The sequence below is a fragment of the Musca autumnalis genome, unplaced genomic scaffold (assembly GCF_047663935.1).
Source record: "Musca autumnalis isolate F117 unplaced genomic scaffold, ASM4766393v1 scaffold_1, whole genome shotgun sequence".
Classification (NCBI taxonomy): domain Eukaryota; kingdom Metazoa; phylum Arthropoda; class Insecta; order Diptera; family Muscidae; genus Musca; species Musca autumnalis.
The window spans coordinates 195,860,378-195,884,775 of NW_027411644.1; the positions used below are offsets into that span (position 1 = coordinate 195,860,378).

Here is a 24,398-nt window from a genome sequence, read left to right on the forward strand (position 1 = left end):
AGATTTTGTGGAGGAAATCTGCATATTCCTCGCATGGAAAAAGGTGGTAAGATCGGTTAAATATGAGTTCAGTCTCTCACAGATGTCATCAGGGAAGGTACCTGACGTCAGGATCGTGCAATCATCCCAATACGTTACGATCTCGATGCCGTCTTGAGGGGGCGGAATACAGGAGAGGTAGATGTTAAACAGTTCCGGAGATATCACCCCACCTTGGGCAACTCCCTGTTTCACTTTACGGGGTTTGGACAGCTTGTTCCTGAATTCCACGTACGACTGGCGTCCACACATATAATGGACTATCCAACGTTTCAAGCTTGATCGGAGGGTTGTCTGCTCAATGTCCTCAAACAGCGTGGAGTGGCTGACTGTATCAAAGGCTTTTGATAACACTGTGCAACATTTTTAAGGTGATCTTGTGCAAACACTTCGAACTGAGGATTTTTTGAAAGCACAGACCCAAACGACAAGAAACCCTAGTTGAGTTTTGTTGTGTCAGATCCAGCTCGGATTTTATGGCCCCATCTAAACATGGCTAAATATTGAGTTTTTAAAGAAATTCGGGGCTATATCTCTGAAACCAATGCGAATCTTCTTCTGACCTCTGAAGCAAATTTGTAGATAAGGACAAGAATAAAATATTTGGAGAAATAATGAACTCGAAAAACAACACTTATTGCCTCAAATTTCAAAATATATGCAAAAAGTCCACCATTTTTATACATTTCGCACCGTATCTCCAAAACCGTTAATTTTTCCTGGATATTTTCTTTTAAAAAAAATATTCCCTGGAATGTAATACACAACTCTTCAGAACATGTCATTGTTGTAAAATGCCTCTACGCCGTTGTTTTCAGTACATTTTTCAACGACGATTTAATAAAAATGTCAATAATGTGGTGAAATCCGAAATGCGAGAATAAACTGTTGGTGTGAACTGTTTGAAATACGTGTTGTTAGAGTTTCAGAATGTTCTAAAGAATTGTTGAGAACTTTATTTGGAAGGTTTTTGCAAAAGGTTACTTGGTTCAACTCCCAATAGTTTAGCCGATACTGACCAGAATTTCAGCAATTATGTAAAATGTTCTATATTTTACAGATTTTGATGCCCTAGATGGAGGTTTTCTTATGTGGTTTCTTCAAGAGATAAGTTCTACCAGTTTAGGGCTACAATATTGCTAAAGACAGCAAGGCCAAATTCCTATTCGTTTCTGAGATAAAGGCCTCCTGATAAATGCAAAAATGTGAAGATTTAGCCCGGTTTAGATGAGGCCATAAAATTCGAACTGGATCTGACAGGAGAAAACCCAAGTAGGGATTTTATAGTCTGAATATGTACTTTCAAAAAATCCATGCTAGAAGTTGTTTGCATTTTCAGTGTTGCATAGTGTAATTCAAGCGCCACCATCACTGTTCTGTCTCACGGCGGTCTCTGGTTGAGACCTTGACAAATATATGTGGTAATGGCGTGCAGCGCAGTTGTCGTGCTGTGCTGCTTACGGAATCCATGCTGATGATCGGCAACTTGATAGCTATCTCTGATACTGGGGAGGACTAAGGCCTCAAGGGTTTTTGCTACGGGCGACAAAAGCGAAATCGGCCTGTACGATTCACTTTTGCTAGCATCCTTGCCTGGCTTCCGTAGTGGGACCACCCTGCCCATTCTCTAGACTTCGGGAAATATGAGGGTGGCTAGCGACAATTTGAGAACTTAAGTGAGATACTCCACTCCCGGCTTATCCAGCTGCTTTAGCATTACCATGGAGATTCCATCAAGGCCCAACGCTTTGGATGATTTAGCGTTGCTGATGGCATTGGTAACATCATCATCACGCTCATTTGCTAATTCCGTCGCCTCTGCTGGGAAGTTTGGTCTTACTTCGGGTATTCGACCAGCAGGGATATGACGAGCGGCTGCAGCAGTGATGATGTCTCGAAACGTCCTTTCCTCTACCCGAACATCAGGAGGAATGGGCAGTTCTCTGAAGCGGTGATTGGTGAACTCTTTGAAACTACGCTAATCAGCTTTCTTATGATTGAAATACAGCTATTTATTTACATTCCATGTACGGGTCATTATGATCAGGCTTAAGCGAGATAGGTCTGTCTTTATTTGTATGTAGGGTCCTTGTTCACCTACCGGTTATAAAACACAGCTCAGTTGTTGTGCTTATGATTGGCCCATTGTAGTAGGCTGTGTGTTCGTATGTGTCATCAGCATTATCATTATAGTAATTTTCATTCCGCTATCACTTTTTCTTGCTCCCAGCTTTTTCAAACTAGGCCATTTGGTCTCTTGTCACCAAACATATTCCCTGGTGAAAAATGAAGATAAAATGGAAGGCCAACAACCCACAAATAGACAGCAAAACTGACGAAGAAGTTCTTCTCCATACTTTTGGCAAAATACAAAAAAAAAGAAAAAAAAAACAACAACAACAAACAAACAAAATAGTGTCATTTTTATTTGACAAACTGCCATGGCGGTGGTAGTGTTTGCTGCTCCTTTTTTGCTCAATATTATTTTGTTAGTGTTGAGTTTGCCATGGCAACACCACTTAGCTGTTTTATGAGGTTTGGGTCAATGTAAAATAGGGGGTAAAGGGGGCTGCAAATGGAATAAATGTGTATTTTGTTACATTTGTTGCCAATTTGTTGTGCAAATTTTAACGTGGCGTCATTGAGCTTTTTCACTTAGAAGAGGATGTTGTGAGAGTGTGTGTGTATATTCTAAGGAGTTATGTTATATAAGGTTTTGTTTTTTTTCTAATGTTCTCGCAAAACCACCCCTTGCCAAGATGTATTTCTTAATGTAATAGAATAATAGCGAAACATTTGCATTGCCATGACCCCCTTTACATTGCATTGTTGCAGATGGATATAATATCCGTTGTAAGAAATTCAATGATCATTCCAGAAATTGTGAGAGCTGCAGTTGGATGACTTTTGTTATTTGTACATGTTTTTTGAAAACTCTTCTACATTGCAAAGGACATGATTGTATTGTCTTGTAAAAATACTTAAAATAAGTGTTAGATATTTAATTTGTATCGATTATCTGCTAAATGTCTATATCTGATATATAGTGTTGCTCGGAATGAATTTTCCGTGTTATGTTTTAATTACAGAATATTCGAAAACTTGAATGCTAGTTTTTTTGCACTTGTAAAGCCTCATTCTAATTTAAAACAATGCATATATTTTGTGCGCTTAACAACTGTACCCGCTGTCTTACAACTACCACAGACAGCTTAGCCAGCAATTTTAAAACAATTTGTGGACATGAGTACCCCCAGCACATGAGAACAAATGCAAATTTTCTAGCGACATTAAATTTCAAATTGGTCTTCCAGGTCTTCTCAGTCACACAAGAACCAACCCACACATCAACATTCTTCATTCACCCTTTACTTGGCCACTTAAGGGCTGCGAACAATGTGACTCTTGTGGCTAGTATATTTCGAGACCTACGGTGACTAAATGGCGTTAACGCATTAACCGACACCAAAAACAAACATTAAATAATTAAAAATAAACAGAATAAATTAAAATAATTCCCATATAAAATTTTATAACACCTTCAGGATGATGATGTGTTAAACCATTCTAACTTTTTGGGAGAGTTCAGAAACGTAAGTGTGGTGATGACTACAAAATTTGACTCAGCGTAAAATTAAATATTTGCAAACATTCTGTTTTGAAAGTAAATTAAAAACAAAATTGAAAAAAAAAATTAAAAATCCCGGTTGATGATGGTCTGATGGTGGTTGAAAAAATATTCTTTAAAAATCCACGCTTGTTGGTCTGAGGGTGTTTGAAAAAATATTCTTTAAAAATCCATGGTCTTTGATCCGAGGGTGTTTGAACAAATATTCTTTAAAAATCTACGCCTGTTAGTCTGAGGGTGTTTGAAAAAATATTTGTCTGAGGGTGTTTGAAAAAATATTCTTTAAAAATACCGGCTGATGATGGTCTGATGATGGTTGAAAAAATATTCTTTAAAAATCCACGCTTGTTGGTCTGATGGTGGTTGAAAAAATATTCTTTAAAAATCCACGCTTGTTGGTCTGAGGGTGTTTGAAAAAGTATTCTTTAAAAATCTACGCTTGTTGGTCTGAGGGTGTTTGAAAAAATATTCTTTAAAAATCCACGCTTGTTGGTCTGAGGGTGTTTGAAAAAATTCTTTAAAAGTACACGCTAGTTGGCCTGAGGGTGTTTGAAAAAATATTCTTTAAAAATCCAAGATTCTTGGTCTGAGGGTGTTTGAAAAAATATTTTTTAAAAATCCACGCTTGTTGGTCTGAGGGTGTTTGAAAATATATTCTTTAAAAATCCATGGTTTTGGGTCCGAGGATGTTTGAAAAAATATTCTTTAAAAATCCACGCTTGTTGGTCTGAGGGTGTTTGAAAAAATAATCTTTAAAAATCCACGGTTTTTGGTCCGAGGATGTTTGAAAAATATTCTTTAAAAATCCACGCTTGTTGGTCTGAGGGTGTTTGAAAAAATATTTTTTAAAGATCCACGGTTTTTGGTCCGAGGATGTTTGAAAAAATATTCTTTAAAAATCCACGCTTGTTGGTCCGAGGATGTTTGAAAAAATATTCTTTAAAAATCCACGCTTGTTGGTCTGAGGGTGTTTGAAAAAATATTCTTTAACAATCCACGCTTGTTGGCCTGAGGGTGTTTGAAAAAATATTCTTTAAAAATCCACGCATGTTGGCCTGAGGGTGTTTGAAAAAAATATTCTTTAAAAATCCACGCTTGTTGGTCTGAGGGTGTTTGAAAAAATATTCTTTAAAGATCCACGCTTGTTGGTCTGAGGGTGTTTGAAAAAATATTCTTTAAAAATCCACGCTTGTTGGTCTGAGGGTGTTTGAAAAAAATATTCTTTAAAAATCCACGCTTGTTGGTCTGAGGGTGTTTGAAAAAATATTCTTTAAAAATCCACGCTTGTTGGTCTGAGGGTGTTTGAAAAAATATTCTTTAAAAATCCAAGATTCTTGGTCTGAGGGTGTTTGAAAAAATATTCTTTAAAAATCCACGCTCTTTGGTCTGAGGGTGTTTGAAAAAATATTCTTTAAAAATCCACGCTTTTTGGTCTGAGGTTGTTTGAAAAATATTCTTTAAAAATTCACGCTTGTTGGTCTGAGGGTGTTTGAAAAAATATTCTTTAAAAATCCACGCTTGTTGGTCTGAGGGTGTTTGAAAAAATATTCTTTAAAAATCCCGGCTGATGATGGTCTGATGGTGTTTGAAAAAGTATTCTTTAAAAATCCCGGCTGATGATGGTCTGAAGGGGTTTGAAAAATATTCTTTAAAATTCAAGCTTGTTGATCTGAGGGTGTTTGAAAAAAATATTCTTTAAAAATCCACGCTTGTTGGTCTGAGGGTATTTGAAAAAATATTCTTTAAAAATCCACGCTTGTTGGTCTGAGGGTGTTTGAAAAAATATTCTTTAAAAATCCACGCTTGTTGGTCTGAGGGTGTTTGAAAAAATATTCTTTAAAAATCCACGCTTGTTGGTCTGAGGGTGTTTGAAAAAATATTCTTTAAAAATCCACGCTTGTTGGTCTGAGGGTGTTTGAAAAAATATTCTTTAAAAATCCACGCTTGTTGGTCTGAGGGTGTTTGAAAAAATATTCTTTAAAAATCCACGCTTGTTGGTCTGAGGGTGTTTGAAAAAATATTCTTTAAAAATCCACGCTTGTTGGTCTGAGGGTGTTTGAAAAAATATTCTTTAAAAATCCACGCTTGTTGGTCTGAGGGTGTTTGAAAAAATATTCTTTAAAAATCCACGCTTGTTGGTCTGAGGGTGTTTGAAAAAATATTCTTTAAAAATCCACGCTTGTTGGTCTGAGGGTGTTTGAAAAAATATTCTTTAAAAATCCACGCTTGTTGGTCTGAGGGTGTTTGAAAAAATATTCTTTAAAAATCCACGCTTGTTGGTCTGAGGGTGTTTGAAAAAATATTCTTTAAAAATCCACGCTTGTTGGTCTGAGGGTGTTTGAAAAAATATTCTTTAAAAATCCACGCTTGTTGGTCTGAGGGTGTTTGAAAAAATATTCTTTAAAAATCCACGCTTGTTGGTCTGAGGGTGTTTGAAAAAATATTCTTTAAAAATCCACGCTTGTTGGTCTGAGGGTGTTTGAAAAAATATTCTTTAAAAATCCACGCTTGTTGGTCTGAGGGTGTTTGAAAAAATATTCTTTAAAAATCCACGCTTGTTGGTCTGAGGGTGTTTGAAAAAATATTCTTTAAAAATCCACGCTTGTTGGTCTGAGGGTGTTTGAAAAAATATTCTTTAAAAATCCACGCTTGTTGGTCTGAGGGTGTTTGAAAAAATATTCTTTAAAAATCCACGCTTGTTGGTCTGAGGGTGTTTGAAAAAATATTCTTTAAAAATCCACGCTTGTTGGTCTGAGGGTGTTTGAAAAAATATTCTTTAAAAATCCACGCTTGTTGGTCTGAGGGTGTTTGAAAAAATATTCTTTAAAAATCCACGCTTGTTGGTCTGAGGGTGTTTGAAAAAATATTCTTTAAAAATCCACGCTTGTTGGTCTGAGGGTGTTTGAAAAAATATTCTTTAAAAATCCACGCTTGTTGGTCTGAGGGTGTTTGAAAAAATATTCTTTAAAAATCCACGCTTGTTGGTCTGAGGGTGTTTGAAAAAATATTCTTTAAAAATCCACGCTTGTTGGTCTGAGGGTGTTTGAAAAAATATTCTTTAAAAATCCACGCTTGTTGGTCTGAGGGTGTTTGAAAAAATATTCTTTAAAAATCCACGCTTGTTGGTCTGAGGGTGTTTGAAAAAATATTCTTTAAAAATCCACGCTTGTTGGTCTGAGGGTGTTTGAAAAAATATTCTTTAAAAATCCACGCTTGTTGGTCTGAGGGTGTTTGAAAAAATATTCTTTAAAAATCCACGCTTGTTGGTCTGAGGGTGTTTGAAAAAATATTCTTTAAAAATCCACGCTTGTTGGTCTGAGGGTGTTTGAAAAAATATTCTTTAAAAATCCACGCTTGTTGGTCTGAGGGTGTTTGAAAAAATATTCTTTAAAAATCCACGCTTGTTGGTCTGAGGGTGTTTGAAAAAATATTCTTTAAAAATCCACGCTTGTTGGTCTGAGGGTGTTTGAAAAAATATTCTTTAAAAATCCACGCTTGTTGGTCTGAGGGTGTTTGAAAAAATATTCTTTAAAAATCCACGCTTGTTGGTCTGAGGGTGTTTGAAAAAATATTCTTTAAAAATCCACGCTTGTTGGTCTGAGGGTGTTTGAAAAAATATTCTTTAAAAATCCACGCTTGTTGGTCTGAGGGTGTTTGAAAAAATATTCTTTAAAAATCCACGCTTGTTGGTCTGAGGGTGTTTGAAAAAATATTCTTTAAAAATCCACGCTTGTTGGTCTGAGGGTGTTTGAAAAAATATTCTTTAAAAATCCACGCTTGTTGGTCTGAGGGTGTTTGAAAAAATATTCTTTAAAAATCCACGCTTGTTGGTCTGAGGGTGTTTGAAAAAATATTCTTTAAAAATCCACGCTTGTTGGTCTGAGGGTGTTTGAAAAAATATTCTTTAAAAATCCACGCTTGTTGGTCTGAGGGTGTTTGAAAAAATATTCTTTAAAAATCCACGCTTGTTGGTCTGAGGGTGTTTGAAAAAATATTCTTTAAAAATCCACGCTTGTTGGTCTGAGGGTGTTTGAAAAAATATTCTTTAAAAATCCACGCTTGTTGGTCTGAGGGTGTTTGAAAAAATATTCTTTAAAAATCCACGCTTGTTGGTCTGAGGGTGTTTGAAAAAATATTCTTTAAAAATCCACGCTTGTTGGTCTGAGGGTGTTTGAAAAAATATTCTTTAAAAATCCACGCTTGTTGGTCTGAGGGTGTTTGAAAAAATATTCTTTAAAAATCCACGCTTGTTGGTCTGAGGGTGTTTGGAAAAATATTCTTTAAAAATCCACGCTTGTTGGTCTGAGGGTGTTTTAAAAAATATTCTTTAAAAATCCACGCTTGTTGATCTGAGGGCGTTTGAAAAAATATTCTTTAAAAATCCACGCTTGTTGGTCTGAGGGTGTTTGAAAAAATATTCTTTAAAAATCCACGCTTGTTGGTCTGAGGGTGTTTGAAAAAATATTCTTTAAAAATCCACGCTTGTTGGTCTGAGGGTGTTTGGAAAAATATTCTTTAAAAATCTACTCTTGTTGGTCTGAGGCTGTTTGAAAAAATATTCTTTAAAAATCCACGCTTGTTGGTCTTAGGATGTTTGGAAAAATATGCTTCAAAAACCATAGTTCCTTACACACGTGCTTTATATTATTTTTCATATTGTGGATGGTCTCTGAAGTTTTGTTTGTACTCGGTCAGAATCATTCTACACATGTCAGTCATTCTGTCAAATCTTATTTCATTTCAAATCGTATATTTTATGTAATAATTGTCGTTTTGTGGCTACACCGAGTAGAAGTTGTAAGTTGGCCTTAATAGTTATCATTAAAAAAGAAATGTATTCAAAAACTTCCACCCCCTTAGCCATTTAAAATGAGTACCTCTACCAAGGAAAAAAGGCCAGGCAGGGTAGGCACGGCAAGGCAGCAGGCAGATATGATTTGATTTATATTTTATTTTTATATCAAATCAAGTGAGGAGCCAAGTGCACAGTGACGATGAGTGGTTGTGGTATTGACTGATGATGGCTGTGACGATGGTGGTAGTGGTGGTCGGCCGTTTGTTCGTTCGTTGTGGTGTTTAGAGAAGGGGCTGTGATTGACATCATTATTGACGCAGTGTGACGTCATCCTTTTTTCATTTTCTTAGCATTTTGGCTAAACAGCCGACAAACACTTGAGTCTATAAAATACCCACAAATAACAACAACAACAAATCTATCGATAATAAACTATTTTTATGAGTATTGAAATGTCAGCTAAACACAACAAAAAAATTGCCTTTATTTTTCCATTGAATGCCTGCCAAGACAAAAGCAAAAACAACAACAATAATAGCCAATGAAAAATGAACATTTAAGGATTTAAGAAATTTGTAGCAGTTTTTTAATCTAAAACCGGATTATTTTTTGTCTTTTCTATTTGCGGCCTTACAAACAAATTCCTTTACATAAGCCATAAACCAACCTAATGACAGCGACGACGAGAAAAAATGTATTCCTTGAAGGAAAACCACCCCTAATCCTTTTGTTTCATTTCATGGTAGATAAAGAAGAAACACACCGACACCAAGAGGCCTTCGCTCTCTATCTCTTTGCTGTAAACGTGACACACACCGAATGATGAACCTGTCATGCGCAGAAGCCAAACTCACAATATATGATGACCTGAACTTTTGATACCTACATATTTCTACGGCGGCTGGTACTGCTTCTGCTGCTTAGTCACATTCCAATGAAGGAAATAAAATCGTATGCCCTTTTTGGAACAGCGGAAAATGTTACGTTACACATTGTTATCTAATCCTTGGACACATTGGTTAATGGAGAAGTTTTGTATAAATTTGGGAAGATTAAAAAAGCAGGTTATACGACCATTACTATCAAGGATTTTTTTCTAAAATTAACTTATGGGTGATCATATCGTGGGGTTTTGAAGACTATTTTCCAAGGATCAAAGACCACTACCAAATGTGGATATTTTAAATAATATTTTTTTCAATAACAATAATAGGTTTTACACGACCTATTCAGGGGTTCAAGTATCAGAATAGACGCAAAAAGAGCTAGAATGGCACAAAAGTTCCAGCGTGGATTACAGATGTTAGGAATCTGCTTAAACTTTACGAAAGAGACCCTCCCAGCGAAGTGACGATAGACATGAGTGAGGTGGAGGAAAAGCTTCATGTCGTCTCGTCAGCCGCCTTTTTCCTTCATCTCAGTTTTACCATTGGTGAAGTCTTGTTCATCAAATCCTGCACAAAGAAGTACTTCTTCATGTTCGGTGATTTAGTCGACCCATTGAGATCCTCGTCCATGACCTCAGCCTATCTAGCTGGCTGATGCGCACGACAACTCTCGAACGAAGCAACCGATCGGGTCCAAAATTTAGTTTAAATTAGTTTAAATAAGGAGATGGTGCCTCCCAGAAAAAATTTAGAAAAAGTGAAGTTTAAGAGCTCTTCTTCTCGGATCGTTTTGACTTTTTTTCAGCTGATTGTCCTTTCGGGGGCAAGTCCATACTTCCTAAGGCCATGACCTAAAAGCTCCAAGAACACTTGACGGCACAAACTAATTTTTGAATTTTTTCAAAAAAATCTTCCGTTACGACGGCGCAACATAACTCTCGCTGGGAGTTTGTGATTGGTCGAAAATTCATCTAGTCATGTATCAGGTTGGAATATGGACTATATCGGTCCCGTACTTCGAATACTTACCCATACAAAAATTGTGAAAAGTTCAGTTTAATAGCTCATCTCGGATAGTTCTGAATTTTAAAAAGAAAATCTTCTGTTACGACGGCGCAATTTTTTTCGGGGTCAAGTCCATACTTCCTGAGATAATGGCCAAAATCTCAAAAAAAAAAGCCTGCCGGTACCAATGAAATTGGTAGAAGGGAGAAACCCATTTGGTCCAAACGTTGTACATGGTATTATTTCTTACAGCCTCGAATAAAGTCCGAATATGATCCTACGAAGACCGGTTTCGACAAGCAACTAGACCCCTTCAGCTTGGTCGATCATCGGTCATCATGGGATCGGTATGACCTAGGGCTTGTTGTGCCTTTGACCATGTGCCTTGAAGGTCGCTTTTTCCCTTCACGGTATAGGGTTTATTCTCCTTGGCCTTCTGGGACATGGCAGCTGCTGGGAGATCGATAGGTTGACCACCTGAGAAGTCATCGTATTCTTGGGAGCGAGTTGGGGCCTTCTGTGAAACTTTGTCCGTCTTCTGATGGTTTTACTGTTGGTTCAGCCACCTTGACTCCCTTGCAGCATGTGGAGGTTCTTGGACCCGTATTTTTTCCTCACCTTTTTCTTCCGTGTGACCCTCGCCGATTCTTCTGTCGTGGTCAGCTCGTTCGATGATTGTCGAATTGACGGTCACCATGGTTTACCACCATGTTAGAAACAATGATTCTCCCTACCCTTGCCCAGAACGCCAAGGAGAATAAACGCAATACTGAATATGTCAACTACCTCCTCGGGAAAAGCGACCTTCATGGTCAAGGGCGCATCAAGCCTTATGACAGACCGAACACAATGATGTCCGCTGACGACTTTCGAGTGACAATCATCGACCGAGCTGACCACGACAGGAGAATCGGCGAGGGTCACTGGTTGTTTGTCAAACCCAGAAGGCAAAGGGGAGGAAAAACACGGGTCCAAGAACCTTCACATGCTGCAAGGAAGTCAAGGTTGGTGGACCAACTGTAAAACCATCTGAAGACGGACAAAGTTTCACAGAAGCACCCAACCCGCGCCCAAGAATACGATGGCTTCTCAGGTGGTCAACCCATCGATCTCCTACGCAGCTGTCATTGCCCAGAAGGCAGAGGAGAATAAACTCTATACCGAGTAGGTAGTTACCTGTTCGGGAAAAAGCTACCTTCAAGGCACAAAGTCAAGGGCGCAACAAGCCCTAGGTCAGATCGATCCCAATAAGGACCGATGGCCACTTTCGAGTGGTAATCATCGACCAAGCTGACCCCGACGCGGTCTAGTTGCTTGACGAAACTCCTACGCAGCTGCGTAGGAGGTCGATGGGCTGAGGTTGGTGGGCATGGGTTGGGGACCTTCTGAAGATCGGACCCGTTTCACAGTTTTAGGGTTTGAAGCTTTGTGCGTCTTCTCAGAAGATTATGGTTCCTAAGTTGGTCCGGACACCTTGACTTCCTTGCAGCATGTGGACGTTTTTGGACCCGTTTTTTCCTCAAGGTTACTTTATCGGCTTACTAAGTGCCGAGGGTAATGACTAGAGGACATTGTGTAAACTTCTTTTCTTATCACAGAGCGCTGTGACATGCCCGGACGACTTGTATAAGCTGTCGAATGTGACCCTCCGGACTCTGGGATAGTTAGTGGTCGGAATTATTGATCCACATTCTGTTGGAGATTCATTTCCGCAGTCCATGTGGTGAACAGTGTGACTGTTGACTTAGTTGCGGATATTTGCATATGTATACCTTGCGTGGAAGAACTCAACAAGATCAAAGATATAGGCGTTTAGCCTGACACAAATGTTATGAACGGTGGGAACTGAAGTCATGAAGGTAAACTTATCCACGTACTTAGTTATCTCAACGCCGAGAGAGGGCGTGGAACTGCAGAGTGGAGTTTAAACAGTTCTGGCGATATCACCCCTCCTTGGGGACCTCCATTTCTCACTCTACGGGAATTGGACTTCTTGTTTTAGAATTCCACTTATGACTGGCAAACACACATATAGTTGGCCGGAGGGTAATATTCTCGAACAACTTACCATGGCTGGCCTTATCAAAAGCTTTAGTCAGGAGCCTAATGCTACCATCACGGTTCTGTGGTACGGCCTGTTTTGGCTGAGCCTCGGCTAATATGTGTTGAAATGGCGTGCAGTGCTGCTTTTGTGCTATACTGCATCCGGAAGCCGTGTAGATGATCTTTAACTGGATAACACGATCTGATGCTGGTGAGAAGTAATGCCGTAAGTAACTTTGCTACTGATGACAAAAGAGAGATCGGCCTGTATGATTTACATTTGCTGGGATCCTTGCCCACACTGCCCGTTTTCCACGCCTCGGCAACTATTAGGGTGGCTAACGATAGGTTAAGGACTTTGCTCAGATTCTTCGACATCTGGTTCATCCAGCTGTTTTAACATCACCATTGAAATTTCGTCAGGCCAACGCGCTTTGGATGATTTTGAGCCTCGGATAGCATCTGCAACATCACCTATCGTAAATTTTGGTGTTTCCTCCCCTGATGAAAGATATCGCAAAGGACATGAAACACAACGCCCGGTCGGTTAAAATAACCCGCTCACCTCTTCGTATCTGTCATAACCACACCGTTATTATTAAAATGATAACAGTTGTCCATAATTTACTACTACCGGTTCCAATGTTGCAGTACTTCAGATGATATAACCACTTTTAGCGCTGTGCTCATCGACTTATCTATTGACTGAGGTCTCTGGGCTTCGTACGGCCCATCATCACTCTCAATCTCTAATCCCTTCGCCTCTTATTCAGGTATTCGACCGGCAGGTAATTCCTGTCTGGGCATTAACACACACCGTTAAAGAAAGTACAGCTATTAGAGCTTATGAAGTCGGGTGGAAATTTCTTCTCCTATGGGTAGAGTAAAAATGTGGTCTTGTGGTTTGAAAGGGTGTCTAGATTGCCTTGAAATTTAGCAGCTTAGTTAATTTTTCCAAATCTGACTGGTCTTGGCGCGAATGGATTCCTTGAACTTTCGATTAAATAAAATGCGATCCGATCATCGTTCAGGAATAATGACAATTAAGGTCGGAAATTCGATTACCTCTTCCACAAATGTTCAATCTTGATAAATTGCAGTTTAAAGTCTGTTGGAGTGTCTAAAATCTAAAAAGATCTTCGGGCCCAACTGAAGACACGATCATTATTAAAAGATGTGTTTCACATTGGTCAAAATCATTTTGAAATTATCCCCGAAGGTAACTTTTTTGGCCCTGTTTACAACGATATTATGTTTATATGAAATGGGAAGCCCATTTAGGATCGACATCTCCGTAATCAGATTTTTGTTTCACTTTCGTTGATATATGTATATATTTTTTGCATTGAGCCCCACCCAATCCACTGTGCCAATATCTATCCTGTGCTACAAATTTACTGCTACTGCTCCAGCATATGTTCTTCCTCATGCACAGTGTGTTTTTTTTGTCAAAGAGAATTTAGTTTTTTTTCTCTCATCCAAAAACTTATAAAAAATTTTTTGCGCGCGCCATTATTTCAATTCTCACTTACTTGAGACCCTAACTGCCGGACAATGCAGTATAGAAACAAGAAGAAGAATAATGTGCTAATATGTTTCTAGTTGTTGTTGTTGCCACAATTGTATACGAGGCGGCAGTGGCACTTGTCACAGTGCCTTACATTTGAAATAACAATTCTCTTGATTTGAAATTTCAATACGAAATAGAAGAAGAAGCAGACAAACTGGCTAATTGGAATAGCTAAGAGAGTGTAGTGGTGGCACACGTTCGAACTCTGTTGTAGAGCAGAGTGAGGCAGAGAACATTTTTGGGTCTCTCTTGTGCTCTCAATGAACGTAAATTTGTTGTTGTTCACAACGTGTTAGCATCTACACAGGCCAGGGATGGAAAATTCAGTACAATAGTACTTTTTTCAGTACCATTTCACTATAAAAAGTACCGAAGTACCCCCGCGGCCAATTCAGTACCATTTCCATACACTAGTCTAGAAAGATTTTATGTGGAAAATTCAAGATAAATTTACTAGAAATTTTAAAAATCTGGATATATGTTGGGAATATACCAAAATATGAACCTATATTGATCATTTTCTTCGTGGAGTTCTTCCACCCTTTGAGAATCCGAAATATCAAGTTACAGTCACAACGGTAGGCTAATCATTTAAAAGACTTCACATCGAGCGGTATCGAATTACATTCCAATATGAGAATCTGCAATAGCTCTCCTATGGGGGCCATATTGGTGCTAGAAAACAATCGACAGTCTGACTATCGTTTTGATTACTGACGAAAAACAAAGTTTATATCGGCCACCAAAACTTTTTTTAGACTATCTGTCACGAATTATTTAAAAATAATAATTTGCTCAAGGCTTTACGAGAGCGATCAAAACAAAAGTCGAACTATCGATACTTTGCCAACTCTAGGCTATTTAAAACGTGCATCTATACCCACATTCTCTAAAGGAATGTTTTATATCCATATTGAATACCAAGTATCTAGTTTCAGTAATTTCGATGGGATAATGAGGCTAAAACTTTTAAAATACCGTTCTATGGGGGCTATATCAGAACATGGACCCGCACTGACAAATTTCTGAGGGAGAGTTTTGTAGCCCCAACGAAGACTAAATACCAAATTTCAACAATTTTGGTATGATAATGTGGCTCAAACCTTCAAAATACCGAAAATCGGGAGGTACCGTTGTGTGGGAGCTATATCAAAACGTGAACCGATAGAGATAAAGTAATTGAAGCTTCTGTACCAAATAAAAAGCTCCATATTAAATATTGAGAGCTGTATCTGGAATTCAACAGACACGGACCTGGTTAAATACTTCATAGGGTATCCGACGAATATTTCGATGTGTTACAAACGGAATGACAAAGTTAATTATACCCTCCATTATGGTATAAAAATATATACCGTTTTGATATATTCTTCAGATTACATAGATATAAGCCTTTATTGTTGTTTTTTACTGAATAAAAATTTTTTTTTTCCTTAAAAAAAATAATAAAAAAGTACCTTTTCTATGAAAAAAGTACCATTTTAGTACTATTTGAAATTTTTAATTTTCCATCCCTGACACAGGCTGTGAGCGATAACAAATTTACGCTCACTTAGAGCACATGGGCTCTCTTGTGAGTCACAATGCCTCCTCCTGTTGTAGAGCACAAAAGTAATTGATTACAGGGCAAATTTTTCCATGTGTGTTGTTTGTTTTTTTTTATTGTTACGTTTAACTGTTAATAAAAACATATTTATAATCTTTAGATTTTTTTGTTATTAACTACAACTACAATGCTGCTAAACTTGTTGTTGTTGTAACGCTTACTAAAATTTCCAGACATTTCTTTTACAAGAAAAGAAAACTATTTTCTCTTGTTAAAAAACTTATTCCATTATATGGGAGGGGTGAGACAAAGCCCAAATCTCTGGCATTTGAGAGATTGAGAATTAGAATAACACTCCCTTGCAGTTGTTGTCGAGACAATATTTGACACAATTTTTGTGTGGGGGCGTCCAGAATTCCATGTAAATCTTGTAAAAATGACAATATTTAACGATTTTAATGTGGATTATTGCAATTTTTATTTATTAAAGTATTTTTTTAGATATTTTCTTGTTATTATTTTGTTATTGTTGTTTAAAAGTTTAGTGTTTCGCTAGAAATAATTTGCATTTTTTTTCATACTTTTTCTCTCAAAATGTTTCTCTGTTATTTGCTTAACTGATTACATCGATAATCTTCTTTCTCTCTCAGAGTTTTGATGACGTTAACATTGGGGTCTTGCTTTGGATGTATCGCATTGTGTGCATTCCATTGTGGGGTTTGCTTGGAGCAAATTAATTTGAATATTGTCTATTGCCAGTGATGTCAAAGTAGCGTTTTTTACCACTATGTTGTAACGCATCGAAATAATTGTCGTAGACCCATACTTATATATACCAAAATTAATGTCTCGGCGAGCTGAGTCGATCTGGCTATGTGTGTCCGTCTGTCCATCTAAACCTTGTAATCACGCTACAGGTCGCAATATTGATCGGATCGTCACCAAATTTTGGGTGTTGAAGCGGGTCCTGGAGAAGAAGAAGCCTATTGATTTTGCTGATGGTCGGATAATATTCAGGGTTCGGAATGGGCCAAAAACTGATTTGGAGAAAAAGTCAACGTTTTACTTCTCCGCTTCTATAAGGGTATATAAATACCTGCTAATGAATGTAGAAAATCCCATCTTTACAATGATGCAAATAAGGTTGGCGTAGGTGGTCAGACAACGGAGATATCGCAAAAGTCGGTAATGCATCCCACTTTTTTGTCGCAATTTTGATAGGATCATCAAGAAATTTTGGTTAGAGCTCCCAGGCAGAAAGAAGCATATTGAGTTTGGTGATTATCGGATAATATTCAAGACTCGGAATGGGCAAAAAAAAAAACTTATGTGGACAATAATTTATTTATTCTTATATCTTATATTATATCCGCTTTTAGTAGTCATATTCCAAAAAAGGAAAGCCCGTCAATGGAAGAGGAAAATATCACCTTTATTATGATGCCCTTTAAAAGCCACAAAAATTCACGTAAAACTCGGTGTTTTTCGCATATTTTGTTAATTTTAAATTGTCATTAGAAATACTGTAATATGATGCTTTAATATATTGGTTTTATAAATTCTGATCCATCTGGACTGAATTTTACCGATATGTCGTGCTGCATGCTACAATAAGTCTATTTTCATCTCTAAATTAAATTTAATATCATTACCCCAGAAATCATTTATCTTGAATAGTATATCCCTATTCTCACACATTCCAACCATATTCAGAATACCTCTATGGATAGAATGAAGTTCTACTGTTAAATGTGCCCATATATTACGTGTTCATCTAGTGCTTAGTTGGTAGTTATGTTATGGTAGGTCTTGCTCTTGTGCAGACGTGTAATTCTGAATTACAAATGGTGTTATAAATTGATCCTTCTTCACATAGGATGTATTTCGGCTGATCTTTTATCTATAAAAAGACAACCCAGATGGAGGATTTCCTTAAATAAATACACGACATTTAATTTTTGAAAAGTTTTTGCACTGTATATTAAAATTTCGGTAAACAGTTAACAATTCCAATAATTTCAGATCCAATTGTAATTTAATTTTTAAAGATTTGGCAACTTTCTGACGTTTAATTGTACAATACTAATTATTGCACATTATGGGGAAATATTTTGAAATTTTAGGGTGATAAATTAATTTTTATACCCTCAGCCTTTAGGCTAAAGAGGGTATTTATTTACACTTTGATACGGCCAAAAATGTGCCTCATCGAAATAATGGTTTTAGACCCCAAGTATGTTTGTACGATATCCGTTTCAGACAATTTTGAGTCGATCTAGCAATGTCCGTCCGTCTGTCCGTCTGTCTGTCTGTCTGGCTGGTGCGCACGATAACTCTCGAACGGATCAATCGATTGATTTAAGTTCGAAGATGGGCCATATCGGTCCACTCCTTCAGGTACCTCCCCCACAAAAGTTCAAAAATGTTCGGAAAAATTGTCCGCACGATAACTCTTGAAGAGAGTAGCCGAATTAGTCCATACTTTGCACATCGTGACATTTCTACCAGACATAGATGAGGTTCCAATATGGACCCTATTGGTTCACTCTTTCGGGTACCTCCCACACAAAATTTTGCTTAAGTGCAGTTTAAGGCCTGCTCTCAAATCGCTTTGATTTTTGTTGCAGCCACTTGTATTCACTATCCCCATTACGACGATATAATTTTTTTCAGGAGCAAGTCCATATGTCCTCAGAAATCAGCACGAAAACTGCAAACAACCCATATAATACCATGTGTCGTAGTTGGAGTGCACGATAACTCTCGAACGGATCAACATATTTGGTTAAAATTTTGGGTCTTTCAATATTTTGTCCAAACTTAGTTTAAAATCGAAGATGGACCATATCGGTCAACTCCTTCCGGTACCTCCCCCACAAAGGTTCAAAATTTTTCGCCAAAATTGTGGGCATGATAACTCTAGGAGGGAATAACCGAATTGAGCCAAACTTTGCTATTGGTAATATTACTTTCAGGCATAGATCGAGTTCTAATATGGACTATATCGGTCCACTCATTTGAGTACCTCCCACACAAAATTTGGAAAAAGTATAGTTTAACAACTCCTCTCTGATCTTATTAATTTGTGACGCAGCAGGTTGCACTTGCGGCCCTGTTACGACGTTGTAATTTTTTTTCGTGGGAAAGTCCATACTTCCTGAGATAATGGCCCAAAAAGGTCCAGAAAATCCTACCGGCACCACCTAAACTGGCTAATGTGTAAAATAACCCTTTAAGAGAGAAATCGGTTTAGCTCAATCTGTGTAAATTGAAAAGTAAAATTGTAATATATTTAAATTCAGAAAATTAAGTACAACATATTTAATTATATAGTCTCTAAGGAAAATATCCATAGACTAATAAAGAAAAAAAATATTTCCTACAGAGTTGTATTAGGTCCGAATATGTACTACGTCGGATCACTCCTATGGGTACACCCTACCCAAAGTTTGGAAAAAATGCATTCGTCTTGGATCATTCTGAATTTTGTTGCAACATGTACTTTTTTGCGGCCCTTTCCATCCTGGAAAATTTTCCCAACAGCTAAAAAACCTACAGAAGTATTGTGTTAACTTTTTTTCTTCGGGTAAGTGGCTGAGGGTATATCTCTGTCGGCTCAGCTGACTGATACTTTCTTACTTGTACTTTCTAATAATGATTTGTTCAATACGTCATCAATACCCTGCGTTTACACATGACAGGACAGTTGAGTTCATGTATCGATTGTCATAAACCCAAAACTTGCCTGTGTGACGTTGGCGTCCAGACAACTGCAAAAACAGTTGTAAAATTATGAATGAAAATCATTGATTTCTTTTCGTTTTCCGTTCACTTATTTTGTTTTTGTACATATTCTTTTGTTTTCAGCACATTTGAATTATCATCTCACTTCTTTTTCACAAAAATGTCAAAAATTTGTTAACCCGACTGTCTGTGAAAACATGATGGACAGCTGCGAGACAAACGACAAATATATGTATGTGTTAGTAAATCAGAGTTGTATTTGAAGACAAACTGTCTGGTGTAAATGCCTAGATAAGAATTTACTTCTATATAAATTCATTTTTGTGTGTTAATTGATTTAAATGAAAAATCTTAGGGTGTGCTAATTATATGTCCCCTTAAAATTTAAGTGTCTTGGAAAAATCTTTTATTTTCAAACAATTACGGATGATACAATTTACATATATTATTGAATCTGCTTTGGTACGTCATAGGGAAGGATTTTGAAATCAAAAATGTCTCAATATACCCCAACAAAACTCTTAGCTGGCTGAAATAATTTTGCTCCATGGGGTGTGCCAATTACGTGACCAACACTGTATATTCGTGATCAGCGTAAAAATCTAAGTCGATTTAGCCATGTCCGTCTGTTGTAATCACGCTATCATTGGAATGAATTGAGATTGAGGGCTGAAATTTTGTACACATGTGTACTTGGGTCTAAACTTAAATCAAGTTCGGGGATGCGCTATATCGGTCCACGTTTATACATATAACATTACCGCCCGATTTCACGTTTCTAACCATATTTTCGGACCGAATTAGCTATCATTTGGCATTTCTTGTTCCAAGCGATCAATAAACTTCTCCACCAAAAATTATGGACATAGGTCCACGTTTTATTATATAACGGTACCGCCCGATTTAAAGTTTTTTGATGTTTTCGCTACGTTTTCAGAGCGAATTAGCTATAAATTTGCATTTAAAGTTCAAAGTGGTCCAGAAACTTCCCCACTAAAAATTGTGGTCATAACTCTACGTTTTGGAATAGCCCCCATATAACGGTTCAGGAATTTTGACGCTTTTAGCTAAAGTTTGTGGCCGAATTAGCTATATAATTTGACATTTAAGGTTCCCAATGGTAAAGAAACTTCTCCACGACAATCTCTATGGACATTAGTCCACGTTTCATTACAGCCCCCTCACGGTGCTCTTGTCGCAACTTTAAATGAAAGGTACGTACACCTAGGAAGTTTTTGACGATTCTGGAACTACAAAATTCATAAATGAGAAAAAAAAAAAAAAAACAAAATCGCCGGAGCTCTCTCTTTTAAATAAATCTCGGTCAAAGTTCACATTTTTAGGGTTTTATAGGTTTTCACGATTTTCAGAGAAAATATTGTTGCTGTGAAAATTTTCTACAAGATTTACCTTTATGATATTTTCGTAGGTTTTACCATTTTTGAGATATAGAACCTCAAATTGGGACAATGCACTGACTGTATCACCTCCTTATAAAACACACATAAAAAACCGCATACACCTGCGAAGTTTTTCGGGTTCTTAAAAGCAGTGTTCATAGATGAGAAAAATCCAAAAACAAGAAAAAAATCGCTGCAGGGTTTTTTCACATTTTTAAGTTAATTTTAGGTTTTCGCAATTTTGGTTGGAAACCGCAAGTCCTATGGAAATGGAGCTGAAGAAAATGTTGTAGCTGTGAAAATTTTCTAGAGAATACACCTGCGATGTTTTTCGGGTTCTTAAAAGCAGTGTTCATAGATGAGAAAAATCCAAAAACAAGAAAAAAATCGCTGCAGGGTTTTTTTCACATTTTTAAGTTAATTTTAGGTTTTCGCAATTTTGGTTGGAAACCGCAAGTCCTATGGAAATGGAGCTGAAGAAAATGTTGTAGCTGTGAAAATTTGTTCCTAGGTTTTACCATTTTTGAGATATAGAAGTTCGGGTCACATTTTTAGATTTTTGGTTATGTTTTCACGATTTGCTTGTCTAAGTCTTATCGAAATGGGACTAGAGAAAATCTTATAGCTGTTATAATTCTCTACAAGATTGGCTTTCGCAATTGTTGCTAGGTTGTATCATTTTTGAGATATGTAAGTTTATGTTGGGAAATTGCAGTCACGACATTGTTTTATAAGGAGGCGATACAGTCAGTACATTGTCCCAATTAGATCTTCTCACTGAAAGAAAATTACGTTGTATCAATGAAATTTGTCATTGATTTTGAACCAACGTAATACTTCATTGTATTAATGAAGACGGTTCATTGAGTTTAATAAAATAACTTTAATTAATGTTTCATAGTATTAATTTGAAAGTTTCATAGCAATAACATAATTGTAACTTCTAACTACTTTATCGAATTAATAAAGAAGTATGATTGCATAATTGAGGAAATTTCATTGGAATAACGAAGAAACTCATTATTGTTATTTAATGAAACTTTTCATTTATTCAATGAAACTCTACGTTGGTTCAAAATAAATGAAACTTTTTCTTTCAGTGTATATCTCAAAAATGAAATCTTTTTATTAGGTCGAACTTGGTCTTTAGTCTTTTATCAGATATGACTTCAGCAAGAATGCCATGATTCTTATGTCTCGAGGCCTTTAAGGCCTGCGTACATAAGCTGCTTTGCCTGCTTACCTTGCTTACTTCTGATAAAAGAATAAAAAAGAAAAGGGCAACCCAGTTCGAAATTTCCTCGGCCTTCTTTATTCTTTTATTTTTATTATGTCAAAAATGAAGCAGGAAAGCAAGGCAATCAGGCAGAGCAGCTTATGTACGCAGGCCTTTAGAGTTCCTAGTAGTCAAGTAACTTCTTCACCTAAATGTGTGAGCAGAAAGAAATCGAATTATTCTATATTAGATCAAAATAATTCATAGTGGAGGGTATAACAGGCTAGGCTCGGCCAAACTCAACGCTTTTTTACTTGTTATTACCTAAAGAAACCGATTTTATAATCTGTAAAATTGGCCACACTTGTCTTCTTAATCAAACAGAGATATCGAGCGACCAGAATTTCTCATTTAAAAAATTATTTCAATTCAATTCTCTCGTATGGCCGTAATATCCACCTATTGGGGGTTTCTGTTAGGAACACAAATTTTTATCTAAGAGAAACTGAGAGTATGAGTACAACAACATTGTTATACATGTTTGCCTGAATGTGGCTCTTTGTGGCTGATTACTACTTGGCTATCTGCTACTACTGCCACCACTACCTCTACCTAACAGCCCCCATTTGTGTGAACAATATGTCGTTGTTGGACTTCCTCTTTGTGTTCTTGAGATTCCTATGGCACAGCTGAGAATGAGTACGAGAATGCCTGTTTGCGTCTGTGTGTGTCTGCGCTGAGAGTAGAATGTGTATCTGTGTGCATTTTGGGGCTAGCTGTCTCGATTTTATGTGACGGTGATGAAAGCTTAAGCACTCGCAACTCGTTGAAAAATATCAGTCGAGCGCTGATACCGTACTGAAGAGGTCGGTCTTGGAATAAGTAAAAATATTTTCTTAAACGTCTTCGGGTTGTTTGTAAAAGAAAAGAAAAATTATATATACATATATATTAAAAAAATATATGTATTAAACTTAACTAAGAAAAGAAGAAAAAATAACAAAAGTTTTTTTCTGTGTTTTTATGGCAAAATAAAAAAGAAATTAACAAAAAAATACACAAAAAATTTAATTGAAACATTACAAGAAAAAAAGATAGAAACAAACGAAAAAAAAATCTCAAACGCCTAAAGAAAAAAATTTAATACAACAACCCACCCATAACTCAAAAGGATATCTCAAAGCAAAGAGTTTTAATTATTTTTCAAATTTCATTTATTAAATATGTTTTTAATTTAATTTACAGAATTGAAAAAAAGAAGAAAAATTAAAAAATAAGTGTTAAATTTTTGTTCAGAAAAAAACGCCAGAAAAACGTTTTACTAGCCAAAAAGAAATATTCCTAAGAAAAAGGGGGTAGTTTTAACCCCTAACGAAATAAAAACGAGAAAAATTGTGTAACACCAGTGCTACAGAAAGGTAACCAACACATACACACACACTCACTTCACACCATTCACACAGGCCCAGCCGCCGCACAGGCAGGCATCTTTTGCTCCTCTTCCTACGAAACACATAGATACTTAAAAAAAATAACAAAAAAGACAAAAACTAAAGCGAAAAGAAACGAAGGCAACCAAACTCAAATGCAAAACGAAAATACAATACACGGACAAAAAAGAACATTTCTACACTGAAAAGAAAGGCCAGTAATAGTACGAACCCCTACTTGAACTACCTAACCACCACAAAAAAACGTTAAAGTTTTTGTTGTTTGCTTCGTTACGCTTCTTCGTTTCTTGTTCGGTTGGCGAAATCTCAAGGCAAAAGATGTCCTTGCAAACGAAAGGAAAAGAAAAAAATCGATGAATGGACATTTACATATTGTGGAAAATATGAATTCTTGAAGTGAATGATGAAAGACAGACTTTGCAGGAAAAAAAGTGAAAAGTGTTTGGTTTTCTATTTCAACTATAAGGCCCAGTTAATCAAGTGTTTCCATTTTTTTTTTGTTAATTCAAAAAATGCGCCAATCATGCAAAAAATCAATTTCTTTGGATTTTTATGTTTATTTTATTTTCATTCATTACTCCCAGAAAAAAAGTTCTTGTGATTCTCTGACATTTACATTAATTTTTTTTTCTTATAATTAACGAGACGAAGAAGAAGAAAAGCCACAGAAAAAAAACACACATAATTTCATGTTTGCTTGTGACGTCTGTTTTTATGTAGTTTTCAAATTTGAAAAAATAGAAGAAAACATTGTTTGCCTTTTGGCGGCCATACATCCAACCATCCATCCATTTGTTTCGTCTGTCCATGGTGGCCCTGAATTGATGAAAAATAAATTAACAAGAAAAAATGAAAATTTAGCTACACCACCCTTTTCCCCGCCACCTCCTTGCAACCAGTCAGCCCACATTCTCTCTTCCCGAGCCCATCACTTCTGCTTTGCCCTATAAATCATTGATTATAGTTTTTCACACACAAATCTGTTCAATACACAAAAAATTCAAAAGAAGAAAAATCTAATAATTTTCTCTGCTGATTTTCATAAATCGTAAAGTTTTCCCCATTCGTTATTCC

The 24,398-nt window shown here is 36.7% G+C and overlaps 1 protein-coding gene and 1 long non-coding RNA gene across 38 annotated transcripts in view; one reads left to right on the top strand and one right to left on the bottom strand.

Annotated features, from left to right (window-relative positions):
- Positions 1-24,398, top strand: part of Atpalpha (sodium/potassium-transporting ATPase subunit alpha) — a 208,530-nt gene that overhangs the window by 120,919 nt on the left and 63,213 nt on the right. For 4 of the 37 annotated variants that reach the window (XM_073959595.1, XM_073959605.1, XM_073959622.1 and 1 more), the window contains exons 1-2: positions 22,712-22,790; positions 23,119-23,291. The exons of 5 other annotated variants lie outside the window; for them this stretch is intronic. The gene's annotated coding sequence lies outside the window, so the exon portion shown is untranslated. Of the gene's footprint in view, positions 1-3,351; positions 3,633-22,492; positions 22,791-23,118; positions 23,292-23,336; positions 23,796-24,398 lie in introns of those variants that run through there. 28 more of the 37 variants (XM_073959618.1, XM_073959619.1, XM_073959611.1 and 25 more) reach the window with 19 other exon arrangements.
- On the bottom strand, positions 23,937-24,318 carry LOC141388912 (uncharacterized). Its single transcript, XR_012408957.1, has 2 exons — positions 24,195-24,318; positions 23,937-24,140 (listed from the first exon to the last, which is right to left on the bottom strand). It is a non-coding gene; the product is annotated as an uncharacterized lncRNA (long non-coding RNA).